The sequence below is a fragment of the Castanea sativa genome, chromosome 4 (assembly GCF_040712315.1).
Source record: "Castanea sativa cultivar Marrone di Chiusa Pesio chromosome 4, ASM4071231v1".
NCBI lineage: Eukaryota > Viridiplantae > Streptophyta > Magnoliopsida > Fagales > Fagaceae > Castanea > Castanea sativa.
Genome location: NC_134016.1, coordinates 30,367,279 through 30,391,531, shown reverse-complemented (window position 1 = coordinate 30,391,531; position 24,253 = coordinate 30,367,279). Strand labels below are relative to the sequence as shown.

The following is a 24,253-nucleotide window of genomic DNA, read 5'->3' as shown; positions in this document are numbered from 1 at the left end:
ACTCACAGAAGCTGTACAGCTGGAGCTACAAACCATACAAAGATAAGTGATTTTGCTTCCATATCTTTAAAAATACATCATTGAGTACTTGATTACTTCACATTTAAATACATATTACTTTATTCCAACTACTATTACAACTATTAATCAAAGTTATTATATCAAACACATATTACATATTTATTCAACCATTATCGTGATTCTTAGACTTTAGCTTGAATGGATTTGTAGGCTTAAAAGTACGCCGGTAGCCGTTGGACCACATGGCCCAATGTTGAGTTCCGAACGCAACTCTCCAAACGAACTCGGGTCTGGCAAGGTCACCCCTCCAAAGGACCACACGTGGCCGAGCAACCGAAAAAGGCCCCCAAACACTTTTAATTGTGTTAATTTGGTCTCTAACCTTTCAATACCGTGTCAACATAGTCCCTGCCATTTATCTCTTGGATGAAAATTACTAACGTGGTAAATGGCTAAAATAAAATCCTAGTGTAGCATAGTCCACATCATCTAGTAAAAAAATAGATTAACATGTACGATTTAAGTTTAAATTATCATATCTTTAAAAAAGAAAACACTCTTAAAAAACAAAAACTATTAAAAACAAAACCTCCAATTCTTCAGAGTCTATCTCCTCCTCTCCTCATTACATTCATCGCCGAAGTAAGCTTGAATTTGTTCTCTTTGTTGACTACTAACGATCCTCCACACTATTCAAGCCTTCGTCCAACGAAGCTCTTCGCCCCCAACTTTCACTATTAGCTCTTCGTTTAACCTCTCTCTCTCTCTCTTCCCCCCCCCCCCCCGACCCTAAAAGGTAATGCCCTTTCCATATTGTTTCTTCTTCCATTTTTCTCAACTTTACACTTCAAAATTTTCAAATCAATAACTCTAGCCTCCCAAATTTTCGTTTTCTCAAAGTATTTCACGAATCTTGAGTTTTGGAACTTGGGTTTAGATTTGGAATGTAAATTTCATTTGCTGCAGAAGCAGAAAATTGATTTCCCATGTTCTTTTCGATGAAAAAGGTTTTTCGGTTTGGATAAAAATTTGAGAGTTATTATTGTTATTGAGCTTTGAGCTTTTTGAGGCTTTAAGCTTTGAATCTAAGATCCCTCTATCTAAGGATTTACTTTTCCTGGTAAAATTTCACATTGAAATGCACATGTGGATATAGTTTGAAGAGCCAGTTGGACTGCCTAAGAGTGTGGCTGGTCGTTAGTAGTCATCGGAGAGAACAAATTCAAGCTTAATTTGGCAATGAATGTAAAGAGGAGAGGGGGAGATAGAATCTAAAGAATTGGGATTTTTATTTTTAATAGTTTTTGTGTTTTAAGATTTTTTTTTTTTTTTTTTTAAGATATGCTAATCGCCTAAAACTAGGTGTCCTATATGTTAATCTCTTTTTTTTTTTTTAATTTTTTTTTATGGGCTATGCCACCAAAGATACATTTTGTTGCAGTGAAATTTGGGTTCATCCATGAGTCTTGGCTTCAATGTCACACACACATACATGGTATGATTGCATTTTGCATTAATTCTTTTTTTTTTTTTTTTTTTTTTTTTTCGGTTCTTTCTTTACTCTCAAGAATAATAAAATATGGTTATTCTTAAGAGTAAAGAAAGAACACACACACAAAAGAAAAAAAAAATCAAGATCAAAAGCTTTCTAATTTATGCCCCTATTGTATGGTAAGATGACCAGTCATTTTTCCACGTATTCTAAATTATTACTTCTTTTATTATTTTTTTTTTGAAAAAATGTGTTTTGTCACTTTTTTAACCTTTCTAAAATACTATGCTACCAACTTGGTGTACGATCTTCGTATTAAAAAAAAAAAAACCATGGCGTATGCAGAGTTAAAATCCTGATATGATAATAGATGAAAGTTTAATAAAAACATAAATGTACTGAACACGTGTAAAAAAACCTTTTTGAATAACATAGTGGTCACTACATGGATTTCATTTCTTAAGTTTGCTCTTGACATGCATGGTGTGATTGCATTTTGCATGAATTATGTGGAGGAAGCTCATGTTGGAGCGGATTTCCATTTGTATTGAGTAGCTGATGTAGCACCTCCAATGCATGTAGATATTTACTACAATTTGTTAGGTTTATTTTGGTGACACCCTAACTACACTCTCTCTTTAGACAGGTTATCCTCAATGATTTACATTTTGAGAACTGGTATTGTTGGTTTAGTGATTTTCTAGCCATTTAATGCTTTCAGGGATTGACACGGCGCATGAAGAAAGTGAGTAGGGATCTGGATTTAGTCTTGGAGAATATCATCCAAGAGCTTGAAAAAATTTCTAGGGGTCAACAAAATCGTCACAGTGATTTTATACATGTGTTACTTTCTTTGATGAACCAACCCATGAATCAACATTGTTAGAGATATATTAGCCCATTAGTATAAGCTCAAGCCTAATTTTACTTTATGTGCAAGCTAAGTCTCCTACTTGTATTAGAAGTCTATTAATCTAGGGTTTAGTCTACTATATATACACATGTTACGGGGCCAAAATGGCCAAATACCACCATTTTCAGAAATTTGTAGCAAAAAAACACTGTTTCGGAACTAAATAGGGAAATACCACTTTTCAAGAACTCAAGTTTCAGAAGCTCGAGTTCTTTATCAGTTTCGCCACCATGGCACTGCTAAGCTGGAATTTGTGCGATTAAAAAAAATAAAGTGGTACTTGAGCTTGGTAAACTCGAATTCCATGCAATACAGTACTCGAGTTTACCAGGCTCTGAGGAAAACTTGTGCGATTAAAAAAAAATTGTGCGATTAAATATATTTATGTTTATGTCTATTTCTATGGTACTCGAGCTCACCAAGCTCGAGTACCTTGTAAGCAACTCGAGTTTAGTAAACTCGAGTTCCATATAACTTTTTTTTTGGGATAATTGACAAATAAACATAAACATAAACATAACAATAAGTAGCTTTTTTATGTTTTTATTTATTTAAATAGAAACATTGTAAAATATAGAGATTTTAATTTCAAAATATGAATTAATTTCTACAATAATTAAAATTGTTCATTGTATTCTGCATAAACTATTTCTAGCATTCTGCAAAAAATTATTTTCTGTTCAGCATTATTTAAAAAATTGTTCACTCTCTTTCCTGCGTAAATTATTCTCTGTTTTCTCATAAAACACCTAGTGAAATCGTGTTTTCTAAATTTAAATGCCAAATTTGAATGCTTTTTCATGTTTGAATTTCACAATAATCGAATATATTTTTCTGCATTGATAAAATCTATTTCTAAATTAATAAAATTTGCTCTCTGCACATCATGTTTATTGTATATTCGAATCTGCTTACTACATTCATAAAATCTTTTTTCTGCATTAATTAAAACTGTTCATTGTTTTCTCATAAAAATTGTTCATTGTTTTCTACATAAACTATTTATATGATTTTGCATAAAATTATTTTCTGTTTAGCATTATTTAAAAAATTGTTCACTCTCTTTTCTGCGTAATTTTTTCCTGTTCACTATTTTCTCATAAACACCTAGTGAAATCGTATTTTCTAAATTTAAACGCCAAATCTAAATGCTTTTTCAGCATTTTGAATTTCACAATAATCGAATTTGTTTTTCTGCATTGATAAAATCTATTTCTACATTAATAAAATTTTCTCTCTGCACATCATGTTTACTGTATATTCGAATCTGCTTACTACATTCATAAAATCTGTTTTCTGCATTAATTAAAACTGTTCATTGTTTTCTCATAATAATTTTTCACTGTTTTCTGCAAAAACTATTTCTATGATTTTGCATAAAATTATTTTCTGTTTAGCATTATTTAAAAAATTGTTCACTCTCTTTTTTGCGTAAATTATTTTCTGTTCACTATTTAAAAAATTGTTCACTGTTTTCTTATAAAACACCTACTGAAATCATGTTTTCTAAATTTAAATGCCAAATTGGAATGCTTTCTCATACTTAAATTTCACAATAATCAAATTTGTTTTTCTACATTGATAAAATCTATTTCTACATTAATAAAATTTTCTTTCTGCACTCATGTTTACTGTATATTCGAATCTGCTTATTGCATTCATAAAATTTGTTTTCTGCATTAATTATTACTGTTCATTGTTTTCTCATAAAAATTGTTCACTGTTTTCTCGGGAGTAGTGACCTTAAAATCACCCGATGGGGGTTTTTGCCATGTTAGTTTTCCCCATTCAAAAACAAATCACTGTGTCAATTAATTTTCTCTGCACCTAGTTTAATTGGTGATTTGTTTGTGCTACCACGCGCTTTGCATGTTAATTTGATTAATTAATAAACCTGGCTAATTAATCAATTAATTAATTACTAGGGGTCAATACGTTTTTGGCCTATCAAATTTCGTTGAAAGTACAAAATCGTGAAAATTCAAGAGAAAATTGTGTACATTAGATGTACAGATTGTTCGAATTTGTAAAAAACAAAATTTATTCGTTGAATGTATAAAATCTTGAAAGTACAAAATAAAATTGTGTAAATTAGATGTACAGATAGTCTGAATTTGTTGAAAAGTTTGGATTCGTTAAATGTACAAAATCATGAAAATTAAACCGTGCCGAGCTGTTGAGCAGCACGTGTGAAACAGTGGCGTCTATTGGCGCATGTGGTTCGTATGACTACAGTTGGTGCTACAGCAGAGGGCTAGTGACTTGTCTTCAAAAAAGTACTCATGCCATAGTTGGTGCTACATCATATTTACTGTATATTCAAATCTGCTTACTACATTCATAAAATCTGTTTTCTACATTAATTAAAATTGTTCACTGTTTTCTCATAAAAATTGTTCACTATTTTCTGCATAAACTATTTTAACATTCTGTATAAAATTATTTTCTGTTCAGCATTATTTGAAAAATTGTTCACTATTTTTTCTGCATAAATTATTCACTGTTCATTAGGTGTTTTATGATCCGGATGCTCTAATACCAATGACTACCCAAGAGAGAGCACAGCAGTAATATGGAAGCATAAACAATGATAAAATAGATAATAAAGAGAGTAAATAACAAAATAGATATATTCAAAATAAGGTTAAAATGGAGTATGGAATATGAAAACAGAAACTAGTAAAATCTTGCTTGAATAAAAACTTCAGTCTTTGATAAACTTGAAAACAAACTGTTGTCTTTGATACAAGCTTGAAAATAAAACTATCTGAAGAGAAAGGTTACAAGATTACAAGAGGGGGAGAGGGTACAAAAGTTTTTTTGAGGGAGAGGGAAGGCTATTACAAAAGGCTTTCTAAAACTTGGAACTTAAAATTTTAGAATCTTAGAAACTTAGAAACTTAGAAACTTGTCTTTTGTCTTCATAGAAATAGTTTATGCAGAAAATAGTGAACAATTTTTATGAGAAAATAATGAATAGTTTTAATTAATGCAGAAAAAAAATTTTATGAATGCAGTAAGCATATTCGAATATACAGTAAACATGATGTGCAGAGAGCAAATTTTATTAATGTAGAAATAGATTTTATCAATGTAGAAAAATAGATTCGATTATTGTGAAATTCAAACATGAAAAAGCATTCAGATTTGGTGTTTAAATTTAGAAAACACGATTTCACTAGGTGTTTTATGAGAAAACAGTGAACAATTTTTTAAATACTGAATAGGAAATAATTTACGCAGAAAAGAGAGTGAACAATTTTTTAAATAATGCTGGACAGAAAATAATTTTATGTAAAATCGTAGAAATAGTTTATGTAGAAAACAGTGAACAATTTTTATGAGAAAACAATAAACAGTTTTAATTAATGCACAAAACAGATTTTATGAATGTAGTAAGCATATTCGAATATACAGCAAACATGATGTGCAGAGAGCAAATTTTATTAATGTAGAAATAGATTTTATCAATGCAAAAAAATAGATTCGATTATTGTGAAATTCAAACATGAAAAAGCATTTAGATTTGGTGTTTAAATTTAGAAAACACGATTTCACTAGGTGTTTTATGAGAAAACAGTGAACAATTTTTTAAATAGTGAACAGAGATTAATTTACGTAGAAAAGAGAGTGAACAATTTTTTAAATAATGCTTAACAGAAAATAATTTTATGCAGAATGCTAGAAATAGTTTATGCAGAAAACAATGAACAATTTTAATTAATGTAGAAATTAATTCATATTTTGAAATTAAAATCTCTATATTTTACAATGCTTCTATTTAAATAAATAAAAACATAAAAAGCTACTTATTGTTATGTTTATGTTTATTTGTCGATTATCTAAAAAAAAAAAATTACAAGGAACTCGAGTTTACTAAACTCGAGTTCCTTTCAAGGTACTCGAGCTTGGTGAGCTTGAGTACCATAGAAATAAACATAAACATAATGTTTTTTTTTATAATAGGCACTCGAGCATGGTATTCTTGAGTACTGTGTTGCATGAAACTTGAGTTTACCAAGCTCGAGTACCACATTATTGTTTTTAATCGTACAAATTCTAGCTCAGCAGTGCCACGGTGGCAGAACTGATGAGGAACTCGAGTTTCTGAAACTCGAGTTCTAGAAAAGTGGTATTTCCCTATTTAATTCCGAAACAATGTTTTTTTGCTACAAATTTCAGAAAATGGTGGTATTTGGCCATTTTGGCCCCCATGTTATGGTTCATTGTAACACATGATTTGTACTACACTCTAATATATTATTGATGTAGCCCTTTAGGGTTTCCTCCGTGGATGTAGGCCTTTAGGCTGAACCACGTAATTCTTGTGTGTTATTGTGTTCTATACTTTATGCTTTTGCTTCCGCATACTAGCATATTCAACATGATGTATCAATGCTAATATTTGACATGGTATTAGAGCCACCTTCCTATGGCCATGGTTTTCTGTCATTATGGTGTATTAAGAGAAATATTTGTCTTCCTCAGTGTTTCTTCACTGCGTTCATCTTCTTTAGCTTCCCACTGCTGCTGTCAAATCTCTCCGGTATAGTCATGCCATCGATAGAAGTCGCATCAACACTACAAGACCATTACCTTTCTCAAACCACCGTCACAGAGCCAAACTTCATTCAAGGGATCTTCTCAACCTTATCAAATCTCAAGATTTCATCAAGTTTCCACCTTGAATTTGAGAGGGGGTGTTAGAGATATATTAGCCCATTAGTATAAGCCCAAGCCTAATTCTACTTTGTGTACAAGCCAAGTCTCCTACTTGTACTAGAAGTCTATTAGTCTAGGGTTTAGTCTACTATATATACACATGTTATGGTTCATTGTAACACAGGATTTGTACTACACTCTAATATATTATTGATGTAGCCCTTTAGGGTCTTCTCTGTGGATGTAGGCCGTTAGGCTGAACCACGTAATCCTCGTGTGTTATTGTGTTCTATACTTTATGTTTTTGCTTCTGCATCTATACTAGCATATTCAACATGGTGTATCAATACTAATATTTAACATACATGATGAACATGTGTACATAATCAATTGGGCAAGCATCAAGGCAATCATAATAGACATAATTTCGGGTGCATACGACACTTCATCTACTGCAATTGAGTGGACTTTTCTAAACTCTTGAGGCATCCATGGGTAATGAAACATGTACATGAAGAGCTAGAAGGTGTAGTTGGAATGAAAAGAATGGTGGACGAGAAAGCTTAAGACTACATACTTGGATATGGTGGTGAAGGAAAGCTTAAGACTACATCATGTTGCACCATTACTAGTCCCACATGAATCAATGGAGGACATTGAGATCGGTGGATATTACGTATCAAAGAAATCAAGGCTAATAATAAACTTTTGGGCTATAGGACAAGATCTTGATGCGTGGTCAGATAATGTGGTAGAATTTTACCCTGAAAGGTTTATGAATAATAATATAGACACTAGAGGATGTGATTTTCAGCTCATCCCATTTGGGTCTGGTCGCAAAGGGGGCCCCGGAATACAATTGGGCCTTACAACTGTTAAATATGTTCTAGCAAAATTATTGCATTGTTTTCACTCGGTTCTCCCCCCTCCCCCGGCATTTTGCCTAATGAGTTGGACATGAGCATGGTTGTCAAAATCACGGTTTGGATCGTAAGATCGCAGATTTTACGATCCCACCTCACCAAAATGTTTAAAATCGCGTTAGGATCATAAAAATGGTAGGATCGTATGTAGGATCGTGTAGGATCGTATGGGATCCTACTGATTCTACCGATCCTACCAAAACATCAGTTTTTGGTTTTTTTTTTTTTTTTAAGGGATAAATTTTTGGTTTTGATGAAACTTTAAGGGTTTTTATTCTTCTATGTTGTGATGGAATGGCTTTTTATTTTTCATTTTTTATAAAATTATGTTAACATAAGCAAATTTTTTCTAGTTTTTAGTTCACTTGTAACAAAAATGAAGGAATGCTTCATCATTTCTAAATGAAGAATGTATATTGGCTTTGCTACATTTTAAGCTATAATGTTGTTAAATTTGTTTGATTAATATGCTAATTTGTGTTATAATATTACTAAAATGTTTTTCTTATATATAATTTTATTAGTATGCTTGTATTTGTATATTGATTGATTGATTTTTTTGAGCACACTCTGTAATTGTTGTTGAGCGGTATAACTTGAATAGTTAAGTGTGAAGTTGGATCTTTTTTTGCAGCTCTAGTATACAAATATACAATGTCTACATAGATGATAAAATGGCTGATGATGATTAGGACGGTGGTCATAAAAACCCTATAATGAGAATAATTAAATGTTCACTTCACCTTAATATTAATCTTGCATTTGGGTTTCATATTGTAGTTAGTTAGTTTCTATTTGATAACTTATTTTGGGTATTAATCTTGGAACTTAGAACTTGGAAAATATTTCCATATTGTTGATAAATATTTTGGTATTTGGTTGTTAATTAAATATTTATTGAACTTTTTAGATACATTGGGTCAAAACGTAAATATATTTGTTTCGTAAGTATAGTCGTAGTGATATAAGACATGCAAATTACATCATATAATGCAAATCTTTGTTTTTTTATAGATAAATTCATAATTTAAGTGATTATTCAACATACAAAGTCATTATCAATGTGTTTTTTGCTTTAAATATGAAAATATGTAGGATCTTACAATCTACGATCCGATCCAAAAATCCATGATCCCACCTGCCTCTCACGATCCTACGTAAGATCCCGATGTTGACAACCTTGGACATGAGTGAGAAGTTTGGGCTAGCAATGCGGAGAACCAAGCACTTGTCTGCCATGCCAATTTATCGCCTACTTGATTAAGTTTTCATTTGGGAACAACCTATTTACTGCTGAAAGTAATCTTGATAAAATGTAAAAGTTAAATAAAATAAGTAGGTGACTCACATGAGATCTACAAATTATAGAAAAAAAATAAGCAATTAGCTAACTTATGAGTCTATACCAAATGAACACTAAATTTTTAAGAGAATTATGATATAACTTTTGGAAAAATTTTACTCATTTAGTTTTGGTTTGCTTTTAGTGTTAATTATAATATGTCCTCTCTCTCTCTCTCTCTCTCTCTCTCTCTCTCTCTCTCTCTCTCTCTCTCTTAAACTTTGGTTATTTTATGTGGAATGAAAAAAAAGAGAGAGGAAGATTTGAGACATTGCAACTAGGATTTTCCAAGCCTACTTGAACCTGACAAAATTAGACTGGTCTAAACTAGCTCAATCAATAATAGATCCGATCTTTTAAGATTTGGGTCTGTAGTGGGTTTGTGTGAAGGACACCTGATTAAAACATGTCGAGTGGTAGGTGTAATAGATGGAAAACTGTAAAACTTAGCTAAGCCATCTGACATTCTGGAAAACTTTCCCTTTTATGTGTCTTAACCTTCTTGATTCTTGCCACAATATCATTGCTCCAAAAGGGTGAAGAGAGCTATTAGTGTCAAGAGAAATCTTTGAGCGATTGTGCTGCTTCAGAGGAAAATTCATGTTAATTCAATGACTTTCATCTTAGAGTGGAGCCGCTGGTAGTGTGGCTCATGCAAGAATAGTTTTTTTTTTTTAAATAAAATTTTTTAATTTTATTTATTTTAGAGAGTTTCAATCTATGGCATATACTTTTGATGATAGTTCTTTATAATCAGACCAAAACACCAATCGGTTTTTGGTGTAGGTGAGAATTGAACCCTAAATATTTTATTTAACCATCAGAGATTTTACCAGTTAAGTTAACTGGAACCTGCAGTCATAGTTGTCATAACGTAACTCGATTTTTTAATTTTATGTATCGTGTATCATATTGTATCATGTATCGTGAGATACACAAACACTTAATAAAATTATAAAACATTATACATATACATATAAAAAAGGTATACTCATTATAAATTCAAAATATGTTCAACTAATTTCCAATTTAATAATTACTTATGTAATAATATTTAACAAAGCTATCTAAATAATCGTATGTTTATAACATACATATTTAAATTGATTAAACTTAGAAGTGATAATACATGATATACAAGTCAAAATAAGAATTTTTTTTCATCATCTTGCCTAATCAACTCCATTTAAGTCAATGTTATCATCACGCTCATCATCTTGCAAAGTTGTTTTTCATTGACATTTTCTTCATCATCATCAACATTTACTATATTTTTCTTTGTTTTTTTTTTATTCTAATATTTTTTGTTAGCATTCTAGCTTCTTAGACTTCTAGCAATAATAACAAAAAAAATTATAATTTCATTTAAGACATTATTCATAGCATAAAAAATAAATTTGCAAATATGAAAGTGAAGTAGTGTAAGGGTATAGTCTAAATTTTGTAAGAGAAAGGGAAGAAGGGGGGGATAAATACTCATGGACATGTTATTTTATTGGACTCAATTAAGTATATATCCCAATAATTTTTGTGTTAGAAAAAGTCTAACAACTTCTTTAAATCAAATAAAATCACAAATTTTAATAGAGAAACAAATTTTAAACCCACATGTTTATATATTGTACTATTCAACGATATGATATAATTTATATGATATGCACCTATGCCTTAAACATTTCATGAGATGATACACCCTTACAGTATGGAATTTGTTATACACATACGTATTGCGTATCGTATAATACTAACAACTATGCACACATGGTTTTTGGGGTTTTAAATCAAATTTAGTTAAATAATAAAATAAATAAACAAATAAAATAATGACTTAGAAAATTGTGAAAGCCTCAAAATTTATGTGGCTTGCTTTCATGAAGTTAATAAAAAGTCAAATGCTTTGGTTTTATGGTATATATAGATGAGTTTCAATATTAAATTTTTATTTTTTTTTTTGATTTGTGGCATGTCAAAATTTATAGTATTTCTAGCATTAGCTTTTATTTATTCATTTTTATTTTATAAAAAATATATTTTTTAATAGTTAATATTTTGAATTTAATTAATATTTATTTATTGTTTAAAATTTGGGGATTGGGAGCTTGGACCTTAGGTGATTGCCTTACTCGACTACTGGTTGGGCCCGCCTAGAAGGACAAACGTGACTTTTCATATTTTAGATTAGAGTTTGGCTGACGGGTGTACTTAGGACATTTTTTTAATGGACTATTTTAAAAATGTTTTGATATCACTTTTATGGAAAATATAAAATATTTTGAAAATCAATTACTTTTTTTATTTTCAATAAATATTTTAGGTATATGTAATATGATCATTTGCTTTATTAAATTTCATCTTAGGAGGGAGAGATGAGATTTGGTTTTTGTATAAGCTATGACTTTAAATAAGGTGACTGCCGACTAGGGAGATTGAGTGAGGTGACAATCTAATGGTATTTTTGTTGAATTTTTTGCCCTACATTATAGGCGAGTTTATATTGCCACCCCCTAGAGTTCTGATTCTACTGCTCCCTCTGTCCCAATTTATTTGTCCTTTATTCCATTTTGAGATGTCCCAAAATGTTATCCTATTTCTAATATTAAAATTCATTAAAATGTCCCTATTGTGCCCCTACTTTATTTCTAAAATCATTTCAGAGTCTTAGTATTCCTATTTTTTGATAAATTTATTTAAGGGCAATTTTGAAAACTTATATTGTTTTATACAATAGATAAAACAATAACTAATATTTATTTAAAAAGTTGGATTTTTGAAACAAGACAAACAAATTGGGACAGATGGATAATTTATTTATTTTTAATGAAAAGACAAATTAGCCATTTTCCACTCTCACAAGAGTTTATAAATTATGGGAATTAATGAATGCCTAAGGGAATTGATTTAGAAACTATTTTTAGAAACTATTTTATGGAAAAATGATAAATCAATTAATTTTTCTGTCATCTTTTTATATTCCCTATAAAAATTGTGTTAAAACTTTCCGAACATAGTTTATTAACAATTGCCCTAAGGGCACCTTTTAACATGACCCATAAATTATAATCTCCAAAGACCTCTTCAATCACCTACCTTCATATCGCAGACTCAATTTCCAAAATGTCTCCATTGACATTAGCCATTTTCCTACTACTATCCATCTGGACATTCATACAAATCCTATCATGGCCAAAGAACCACAAAAATGAGCCTGAACTCCCGCCTGGTCCTCGTGCCTTACCAATTATAGGTAACCTTCGCATGCTAGGTGTCTCCCACACCGTGCCCTCCAAAACTTAGCCAAAAAATATGGGCCCATCTGTCTTGCGGCTTGGTCTTGTACCAACTATTGTGATCTTATCTCCTCAATCTGCTGAGCTATTTTAAAGACCCATGACACCATTTTTGCTAGCTGACCTAAACTCCAAGCCTCTGAATACATGTCTTATGGTACCAAGGGCATGACAGCTTTCACTGAGTATGGTCCATATTGGCGGAACATTAGGAAACTATGTTCGTTGCTACTTCTTAGTGGTTCAAAAATAGTCATTTGCACCTATGATGAAAGAGGAGTTATGAACTTATGATCAATGGTGCAGTCACTTAAAAAAGCCGCGGCAGCGCATGAGGTTGTGGACCATAGTGGGAAAGTTTGCGAACTTATTGAGGAAACCACATGTAGAATGATATTTGGGCAAAGTAAAGATAATAGATTCGACTTGAAGGTGCTTATTGAGGAGGCCCTGACCTTGTCGGGGGCTTTCTAAATCTAGCTGATTATGTTCCTTACCTTGGGGCACTTGATCTACAGGTATTCATGTTTCTATCTATTCAACTTTATCAGTTTTAAATCTTTACGATCAGTTGAAGTGACCATGGCCAAAACCAATCCAATTGGTCTATTCTTTTTGGGGATAATATCTGTCTATTATTATTATTTTTCTTTTTTAACTTATTTAGAAATATTAGATATGTTGGCCCCACATCTTGAACCCATTCTACTTACCCTTGGTGATATATATACATATATATGTGTGTGTATGTGTGTGTGTGGTATATGAAAAATAAGACATGTTTATGGTTTGTTTGAATTGAGGAGAAGAGATGGAGAGTAGAGTAGAGTAGATTAACCTATTTTCAACTAACTCTGTTTTACTCCTCCTTCCAAATGAACCCTTAATAAAATCTAAGATTTCAATTCTCGGTAAAATCTTGCATAAGGACATGGCCGCCTTGAAAAACACATGGCCAATACAGTTTCCGTTTCACCTCCAAAATAAATTAATACAGTTCCCGTTTTCTTCTTTCTAGTATTTTATTGTTTTGGTCCCTTTCTCAACAATTCTTTTACTTTTTTTTTTCTTATGTTAATACCTTACACTTGGAGAAGTAATCAACCAATCTTGTCTTCTACCACCCTATTCCACTTCCACAAGACTACATTATTTGCAATTGACAGAGCAGATATATATATGCCAACAACTGGTTCCATAAATTTGGGTCCATCTGGAAGTTTTAACTTGCCATACTTATTAATGGAGTAAACAATACTACTAGTACCATACATTTTTCACATTGTCATAACTATTTTATGTTGCAAATTGTGCTTAGTTGTTTGTTACTATTATGTAAACTCACAATTTTTTTTTCATCACTTACAATTTGTCATGTAAGACAATTGTGACAATGTGTATGGTATTAACATTATTGTGGAGTAAGTGATAATTCTTAAGAGAAAAAAAAAGAAAAAAAAAATGTTTATTCTAATTTTTGAAGCTACCATATCATAAGATAAACATGAAGTTTTTCTGTGTATTTTATATTTGAAAAATACTAGGATCACAATTATTTGCACAAATTTTGATGCAATTTAACGTGATAAATAGTGAGCAACGGAAAAAAAAACTAGTAGGTTTAACCATTTAAGCGGATCCATACCTCCACCGCTTGCAACTCAACAAGTAATGAATTGTGCAAAAATTGTGTAAATTGTTATGTTCTAGCATTGTTATTTATATTTCTACTTCTTTTATTATTGTTTTAAAATATGTGGTTGCATCCTTTCTAGAACACTAAGCTATCATCCTAGCCTATGTAATGGCTAACAGGACAGGATATAATCATCCACAGGTTGCAATATATATATACACACACACACACAAAAGTTAATAAAGCAAAGCAAAATAGAATGCGTCACGTGAACAAATCTTTTCGAATCACATATATAATAACCATTTGGTTTAGCGTTTTGGGTCCAAAAAACATGTTTATTTTATCCAAAACGTGATTTTTATGCGTTTGGTGAAATATCAAGGCTATCATAATAGACATGATTTCAGGTGCATATGATACTTTAGCTGCTGCGGTTGCATGGACCTTTTCTTAACTCTTGAGTTATACATGAGTGATGAAACATGTACAGAAGAGCTAGAACTAATAGGCCAAAAATGTATTAATTCCTTGTGATGAATTAACCAATTAATTAGCGAAATGAATTAATTAGGTTCAATTACATGCAATAAGTGTGGCAGCACAAACAAATCACCAAATAACTAAATATGCAGCGGAAATTAAATGATACAGTGATTTCTTTACGAATGGGGAAAACTTACATGGCAAAAACCCTACCGGATGACTTTAAGGTCACCACTCCCTGGAATCCACTATTATCAAAACAAGAGGTTACAGGTAAAGGAATCCCAGTACCTTATACCAATCTACAGTTGAACCGTTACCCCAATACCCAATTGGACTTGTTCTGTAGTAACAATCTCTCATTGTATTGCACGGCTCTCAGTACGTGACTAACCAAAAGATGCGCGGATCTCAGTACGTGACTTGATCACCAACTTAAGAAGGATGTTGACTGCAAAGTTCTTCTGTTCATCAACTGATGAAAATCACGAAATTGCTTGGTTACAAAACCCTACGGTGTACAAACACAACAAATTCTTCAAGAACTAAGGCAAACTGGGTTTTCTGGTCACACTTGAGGAATTATGCTCTTGTGCAATTGTGCTCTTGGCTGCGCAACCTAATACGACCCTTAAAATAATCATTTTATATGTTTAGGGTGTGAGAAAAGAAAACCCAAAGACATACTCACGGATTGGATAGAAAACAGTCCTGAAAAACTGAGTTTCATAAACCTTGATAGATAGCCATCTATCGAGCTAGCTGTTAAGCCACGGGCTTCAGCAGCTTTTAAACCTCGATAGATACTAGCTGTCGAGTTTTAAAATTCAGCACTTTCTCACTTGATTCTTGGACAGATTTGCATGGTTTTAATACTTGAACTTGAAACCTTATTTCTTAAAGCATTAAACACATCCTAGATCTATCCAAATACAAGTAAAGTGCGTTTTGTCAAAGGATTAGCCGATACATAAAATGTTGACATATATTCCTAACATTTATTCACATATGTCCTAACAAGAACGTGTAGTTGGAATGAATAGAATGGTGGAGGAGACAGATTTGTTAAAATTACCATAATTGGATATGGTGGTGAAGGAAAGCTTAAGACTGCATCCTATTGGACCATTACCTATCCCAAATGAATCTATGGAGGACATTGAGATCAATGGATATGGTTAGGACATATGTGATTCACTTGATAAGAATATATGTCATTCTTTTATGTAATTGGCTAATTCTTTGACAAAACGCACTTTACTTGTAATTGAGTAGATCTATGATGTTTTTAATACTTCAAGAAACAAGGTTTGAAGATCAAGTGTTAAATCCATGCAAGTCAGTCCAAGAAACAAGCCGAGAAGTGCTTATCATTAAAGCTCAACAGCTAGCTTGACAACTGCATCTATCGAGCTTTAAGAAGCTGTTCTAGTCCCATGGCTCGACAGCTGCTCGACAACACCTCGACACCTCTATCTATCGAGGTTTAAGGAAAACAAATTTTCAGATCTGTTTTGATTCCAATCCATGGATATGTCTTTAGGCCTTCTTTTCTCATAACCCTAGATATATAAAAAGATTATTTTAATGGTCATCAAAGTAAGCACAAGTTGCACAAGCATTGAGCAAAATCTGTTCAAGCAATTTGTGACTGGAGACAAAGTTTGCCCTAGTTCAATTGGTTAGTCACGTACTGGGAGCTGTGCATTAAAAAGGAGAGATTGTCACTACAGAACAAGTCCAATTGGTATTGGGGTAAGGGTTCAACTGTAGATTGGTATAAGGTACTAGGATTCTTTTACTTGTAACCGCTTGTTGTGATAATAGTAGATTCTCGAGAGTGGTGACCTTAAAATCACCAGTAGGGTTTTTGCCTTGGAGGTTTTCCCCATTCGTAAACAAATCACCGTGTCAATTTATTTGCCGCTGCACTTTAGTTTATTGGTGATTTGTTTGTGCTACCACGTGTTTGCATGTTAATTTGATTAATTAATAAACTTGGCTAATTAATCAACTTAATTCATCACAAGGGGTAAATACGTTTTTAGCCTATCAAGTGGTATCAGAGTGGGTATCAGAGTGGGCACACTCTGATTAGGGTTTAATCTTTGTGTGTGATCCATTGACCCCTGTTTGTCATGGATAAAGGACAATCTCTTATTATCCCTCCTTTATTTGATGGGACTAACTATGCATACTGGAAAGTACGCATGAGAGCTTTTTTGCAATCTCTAGATGAGAAGGTGTGGCAAGCTATAGAAATTGGCTGGACCAAGCCAAAGGAAGCGCAGACCGATTGGGATAAGGCTAAGATCCAGGCGGCAAACTTCAACAGCAGGGCATTGAATGCGTAGTTCAGTGCAGTCACAAATGAGGAATTCAAGAAGATATCCTCCACTGAAACTGCAAAGGAAGCATGGACCATCCTCTAAACAACCTATGAGTGAACAAAGGCTGTCAAGGATTCGAAACTGCAGAGGCTCACTACGAGCTTTGAAGAGATAAAGATGGAGGAGGATGAGTCGTTTGATGAGTTCTATGCTAAACTCAAGGACATAGTGAACTTTGCCTTTAATCTTGGAGAAACTATCCTAGAACCCAAGATTGTGAGAAAAGTGCTCAAATCTCCACCCGAAAGATTCCATGCCAAGATCAATGTGATTGAGTAATCAAAGGATATTGATAAAATTCCTTTGACAGAGCTAATTGAAAATCTACAGACCTATAAGTTGGTTTTGTCTAGAATCGGAAAGATGAGCAAGAGCAAGAATATGGCACTGAAGGCCAAGAGCAGTGAGACGGAAGAGTCTTCAGACGATGAAGATTCTAAGATGAAGTCCTACATCACCAGGAAATTCAAGAAGTTTATGAAAAATGCCAATAGGAAAGGCTTCAACAAGGACCGTAGGCAATCTAGTTCTTCTCAGTTCAAGGGTCAAGATAAAGGGAAGAAGGATGCTAGGGATGGCGGTCAGTACACTGTTCCTACTGGACCTAAGTGCTTTAGGTGCCAAGGTTTCGGACACATGAAACAGGAGTGCCCAACATATCTCAAGACGATTGGGAAAAGCAAGGCACTTGCTGTTACGCTAAGCGACAGCGAGCCTGAAAATGATTCCGACAATAAGGATGACAGAATCTTGAATGCCTTCACTGCCACAATTAATGAGGGGATTGTTGAAGATGTGGATGAAGAAAAGGAATTGGTGGAAACCAAGTTTGAGAAGATGGATGATCAAGATGACATTCACACAGCCTATGATAAGTTATACATGGTCTCAGAAAAGCATGAGAAGTTTTATAGGTTGACCACCAAGAAGCTTAGTGATGTGGAGCTTGAACGTGAAGAGCTTTCCACAAAGTTTGATGAAGCAAATCAAACTATTGGAGCACTGAGGTTTGAAAATTAATTCTTAACTGAGAAGACTAAGAAGCTTGAGGCAGAACTATTCTAAGTCAGAGCTCAGTTGAAAAGGACTTCAAATGCTAAGCTCGATGAGATGCTCAGTTTTCAAAAATCTGCTTCAGATCGAATAGGTTTAGGGTATGATTTCTCTTCCTCTAATATTTCTTCTTCTAGTGCTACTGTTTTTGTTCCTCCTAGCAATAATGTTGAAATTAAGAACACTAATGTTAAAACTGAATTAGCTAGTGAGAACATAGACAAGGGAAAATCTATCTTAGGAGCATCTCCTAAGCAGGATAAGAAGGAAGTTAAAAACCCTAAGGCTAAGAAGGCTAACTCTCAAAGGCCTAAACAAAAGACGCAGCATCTCTGTCATCACTGTGAAGCAGCTGGTCATACTTGACCAAATTGCTATAAGTGGTTAGCCACTCAAAATAGCAACAGCATGTTGGCGTCGAGAAACCAGAATCAGTTTCTGCCTTCGTTTTCTCCTTTCGGAGATCTTCTCAAAGCCCTCATGTTCCTTTCAAAATTGAACGGTATCAATTCTTCCCCCTCACTGCCGGTTCAAGGGTTAGCAAAAAGGAAAGGTTCTTCCAAGGTGTGGAAGGAAAAGGGTTCCAAGTGATTTAATCACTTTTTCTCTCTCTCCGTTTTTTTTTTTTTGGTTTTGCATTACTTGTGTGTTTTGCTTTAAAGTTTTGAGTCAGTCTAGTTTTATGCATTGCTTTGTTTTGTCTTGCATGTTTTTGGTTATCATTTTTTCAGTTTTAGTTATTTTTTTTATTTCAAAAATTAAAATTTTTTTTTGAAAAATTCAGAAAAATATAAAAACAGTGTGTGTATGTATACATTGGTTCCTGTGAACCTTAGAATGGCCATTGAAACAACGTTTTCTAAACTTTGTATCTATTGTAGCTTAGATGAGCATATTTATGCACAACTAAGCAAGTGAGCTTTGTGGCTCTTTGTTTGTGATGAGTAAGGTTAAGTAATCTCTTGTACTTAACACTTGTATCACTCTTTTTGACGGGAAGGACTAGAAAATCCTAAGAGAAAGGCATAAATAACCATCTCACCACTGTTACTTGCCAATCATGATATGACATATGTATGCTTCGGCATAGCAAAAGTGCAATGTCAATGACATATGTATGCTTTAGCATAGCAAAAGTGCAATGTCAAAAAAGCTTAACATAATTGGGTATTTCTTTTCTCTCCTTTGTATACCTATGCATGGTTTGCTTATTAAAAGGAAAATATGCAAAGAAAATAAAAGCAAAAAGAACAAAATTCTTTACATATGATTGCAAACGTGTTTTCTAGGAGATGTGAGAGTTATAGGATGTACCTCAAAGGTGATAGTCCCCATCAAACAGTTATGATTGTGTGTGAGTTAAAGTGATTTTCTCATATCTCAAATCGTTATAACATTGAGACACTTATGTAATCTTGCGATGTTTTTCACACACAACATGCAATATTCTTTGCTACTCTTGATACATGTGCAGATACAATGTGATTTGGCCATCACAAGGTTTACATGTGTTGATGTATACTCACTAAACTGTCTTAACTTGTTTTTGAAATATAAAATTGGTTAGACTTGTTTAGTGTGTGTGTATGTGTGTGTTTTTTGGGAGCTATATGCTTAACTCTTTGTTGTTTGAGAGATAATTTTGAGAGGTTAAAATGTTGGTTGGATCTTTGGCTATGTTGCATGTTTGATTGCATTCATATCTGTGTTTTTCTCTTCTTGAAAAACTATTTTAAACCATCTCAACACCTTCTCGACACCTCTCGATACCTGGCTTATCTGTCGAGCTCTTCAAATGAATCTTATCGCAATCTTGACACCTCTCGATAGCTGGTGGATCGATCGAGAAACCTTCTGACCTTTTGATAGCTTCTCAATAGCTTTTGGATCAATCGAGAAACCTCCTGACCTCTCAATAGCTTTTCAACACCTTGTGGATCAATCGAGCTTCTTTCGTGTGTTTGATATTTTGTTCCTCAACACCTCCTCGACAGCTGTATCTTTCGACACCTGTGTTCTCGACACCTAGCTCGACACCTATATCTGTCGAGATTTACTGAGGTTATAAATAGGTTCTATGCAATCCGGACTTCATTTCTCTCAATTTCTCCTCGATAGCTTTGTCTCTTCACCTCCCTTTTTCACTTTCTCTCACTCAGATACTCTCCTCAAGGTTTCTTCAAGCTTTTTCAAGTTTTTCTTCCCTTGGTAAGCTTCTTATCTTTCATTCTACATGCATTTCATGTTTTGAAACCTAGGTTTTTGAGTTTTGGAAAAAATTTGGGGTTTTTCAAAAAGTGTTGAGTTTTTGTGAAAATTTGGGATGGGTTTTTGCCTAGATGAGTTTCAAATCTCATACATTGCATCTCATAAGCATAATAACTGTATTATCATGCATTTAGATATGTGCAAATTGATTGTGTGCTGGAAGGATTGGATTAGGCTGAGCCTATGATGTCTTTTATATGGCATGTCACATGTTCATGCATTTTTCATGCATATGTTCTTTCCTTTCAATATACTTGCTATTTGAACTGTGTTGGAACTTTTATGAGTGTTTCTTTCTTCCCCCTCTCTCTAGTTTATGTTAGTGCGACCATGGCACCAAAACGTAAGTCTGCTCCATTCCCAGAACCCTCTGCGTTCTAGGGCCTCTTCGTCTTCTGATCCTACTCCCTCCTCTGTTCGATTCTGTGATGAGAAAGCCTAAAAGGACTTTTCAGAGAACTTCTCTAAACGAGGTGTTCATTCAGAACGCCAAGTTGTTTTGTCGGATTTTGTTGACATTGACCTTCCTAATGTCATTCACAGACGGGAATGGGAGTCACTGTGTGACGTCCCGGTCATATGTCCTTTCATGCTAATTCAGGAATTCTACTCCAACATCCATGGAACTGATACTTCAGTACCTCTCTTTCATACTCGTGTTAGAGGTACGCACATAGTAGTCACTCCGGAGTTGGTTTCTGATGTGCTCCGTGTTCCGAGGGTTGCGCATCCTGACTACCCCGGTTGTGAGCGTCTACGGATTGTGTCCAAAGACAAGATGATCTCTGCTTATTGTGAACGCCCAGCTGATTGGGGTGAGTGTCAGTTCACATCATGTCGACCTTTTGCTACAGGTCCTAGATTCTTGAACACGGTGATGACTTTTGTTTTGTATTCTCTCTCTCACTACAACTCCATTACAGAGTCTCATTCTCGTTTTCTGTTGTCCCTTCTTAAGGATCTTTCTATAGATTTTTCCTCACACTTCATCATTTCTATCATAGATGTTTATAGGGATACGGCTACCCGTGATAAGCTCATCTTTCCTTCTACTATCATGCGGATCTTACGCCATTTTTCTATTCCTTTTCCCTCTTTTGACCACTTCTCCTTTATGTGTGTCATTGACTGTGCTACCGTTAAACAGAGCGAGTCGCATTTTCATTCGAGGCGGTCCGGTTCGACAGCTCCTCCCACTCCTTAGGCTCCTTTTACCTCCGCTCCTTCTTCTTCAGCGGGAGGTGTGACTTTGGATGCAATCATGGTGCAGCTTCAGCACATGGATGCTGGCCTAGATACACTTTCTACGAAGTTGTATCAGGTGAACACCCGTGTTGGCCGTATTACTAGACGGCAGGCTCGCCTTGGTGGTTTTGTGGAGTCTCCCTCTCCCGAGGCATCTGAGACACTTGATGATGGTTCCAGCGACGATGATGATGATGTGGATGGAGATGCTAGCTCTTCTAGTTCTGACAAGATGTCTACTTGACACTCTTACCCTTGACAAAAAGGGGGAGTAGTTTTGGATATGAGAGTAGTCATTCTTAGGGGGAGAGTTAGGACATACGAGATTTTTTGTTAGGGTGAGAGTTAGTTTGTTTTTGAGGGATGTAGTAAGGATTACATGTATCTTTTCTTTTCTTTCTTGTTGGAGATACATTGTTCTTGTATCTAGGTCTTGTGACCATTTTTACATACATGATGTTTATCAAATGGTATATATATGATGATGTATGTTTTATTCACCTATCTCTACAAGTGTTGTTTCTTTTCTCTCTTTATACGCATGATTCTTATAATTGTGTGCAATCTTTTATTTTTGTTTCACACTAAGATGCCTTGATGAGTTTTGTTTAAGTGTTTCAGAAATATAGGTTATCAAAGTCTACTTGTCATGAACTCTCTTCTTGCAAAGTTTTTCAAGAATTTATGTTAGGATAGATTTTATTGTATTCAACAAGTGAGTATGAGTTGAGTGATTTATGACTTCTCTCATATGTTCGTTTGTTTGTTGTGGTTTTGTCATGGATTGCCAAAGGGGGAGATTATTAGGACATATGTGGTTCACTTGATAAGAACATATGTCATTCTTTTATATAATTGGCTAATCATTTGACAAAACACACTTTACTTGTAATTGGGTAGATCTAGGATGTTTTTAATACTTCAAGATCAAGTGTTAAAGCCATGCAAGTCTGTCCAAGAAACAAGTTGAGAAGTGCTTATCATTAAAGCTCGACAGCTGCATCTATCGAGCTTTAAGAAGCTGTTCCAGCCTCGTGGCTCGACAGCACCTTGACACCTCTATCTATCGAGGTTTAAGGAAAACAAATTTTCAGATTTTTTTTATTCCAATCCGTGGATATGTCTTTGGGCATTCTTTTATCATAACCCTAGACATATAAAAGGATTATTTTAAGGGCTGTCAAAGTAAGCACAAGTTGCACAAGCATTGAGCAAAGTCTGTTCAAGCAATTTGTGACCAGAGACAAAATTTGCCCTAGTTCATCTTTTTGTGAAAAAGTTGCTGTGTCTTTTCACCATAGGGTTTTGTAACTAAGCATCTTCTTATTCTTCATTGTGAGGATGAACTGAAGAACTTTGTAGACAACATCTTTCACAAGTTGGTGATTGAAGTCGCGTACTGGGATCCGTGCAATTAGTTAGTCACGTACTAGGAGCCGTGCATTGAAAATGAGAGATTTTCACTACAGAACAAGTCCAATTGGGTATTTGGGTAAGGGTTCAACTGTAGGTTGGTATAAGATACTGAGATTCCTTTACTTGTAACCGCTTGTTGTGATAATAGTGGATTCTCGAGAGTGGTGCCAATTTATTTTCTGCTACACTTTAGTTTATTGGTGATTTGTTTGTGCTACCACGCGTTTGCATGTTAATTTGATTAATTAATAAACTTAGCTAATTAATCAACTTAATTCATCACAAGGGGTCAATACGTTTTTGGCCTATCAGATATTACGTCTCCAAGAAATCACGAATAATAATAAATTTTTGGGCTAATGGACAAGATCCTTATGTGTAGTCTGATAATGTGGAATAATTTTGCACAGAAAGGTTCATAAATAGTAATATAGACCTCAAAGGATGTGACTTCCAGCTTATCCCATTTGGGTCTCGTCACAGAGGGTGCCCTAGAATGCATCTAGGCCTTACAACCGTTAAATATGTTCTAGCTCAATTATTGCATTGCTTTCATTGGGCACTCCCTAATGGCATGTTGCCTAATGACTTGGACATGAGTGAGAAGTTTGGGCTATCAATGCAAAGAGCCAAGATCTTGTTTGCCATGCCAACTTATCGCCTACTTATTTAAATTTGTAGGAGAATTACGATATAATCTTTAAAAAAAATTTACTTATTCAAATTTACTTTGCACTTGGTTTCGTTGTTCCAAATGAAGAGTTGGAAAAATTGTAGCACCAAATCAACTCAAGTTACCTTGAATAAAATCTAAATTTTCCTTGTTTTGGATTCAAATTTATTTTGTGCTGACAAATTCTGCACAATATTTTTATTTAAAACAGAGTTGGTAAATTGTTAAAATATTTGGTAAATGCCTTCCTAAAAATTGTAGTTTCAAAACATTTTTACTTTGAAATTATATCTCTTAAATATTAATGCTCAAATTATGTCTTCAAGAGATGTCTTCAATGTAAAACAATTTCACAATAGCACTGATTTTTTTTTTTTATAATTTTTTATACTTTTTTTTTATAAAAAAATTCCCACATTTGGTTGCAAATCACATATAAAAAACAG

At 33.8% G+C, this 24,253-nt stretch overlaps 2 pseudogenes; both read left to right on the top strand.

Annotated features, from left to right (window-relative positions):
• Positions 1–12,455: 12,455 nt before the first annotated feature.
• On the top strand, positions 12,456–13,197 carry LOC142632698 (cytochrome P450 CYP736A12-like; annotated as a pseudogene).
• Positions 13,198–14,655: 1,458 nt separating this feature from the next.
• Positions 14,656–23,807, top strand: LOC142632697 (cytochrome P450 CYP736A12-like; annotated as a pseudogene).
• The last annotated feature ends 446 nt before the right edge of the window (positions 23,808–24,253 follow it).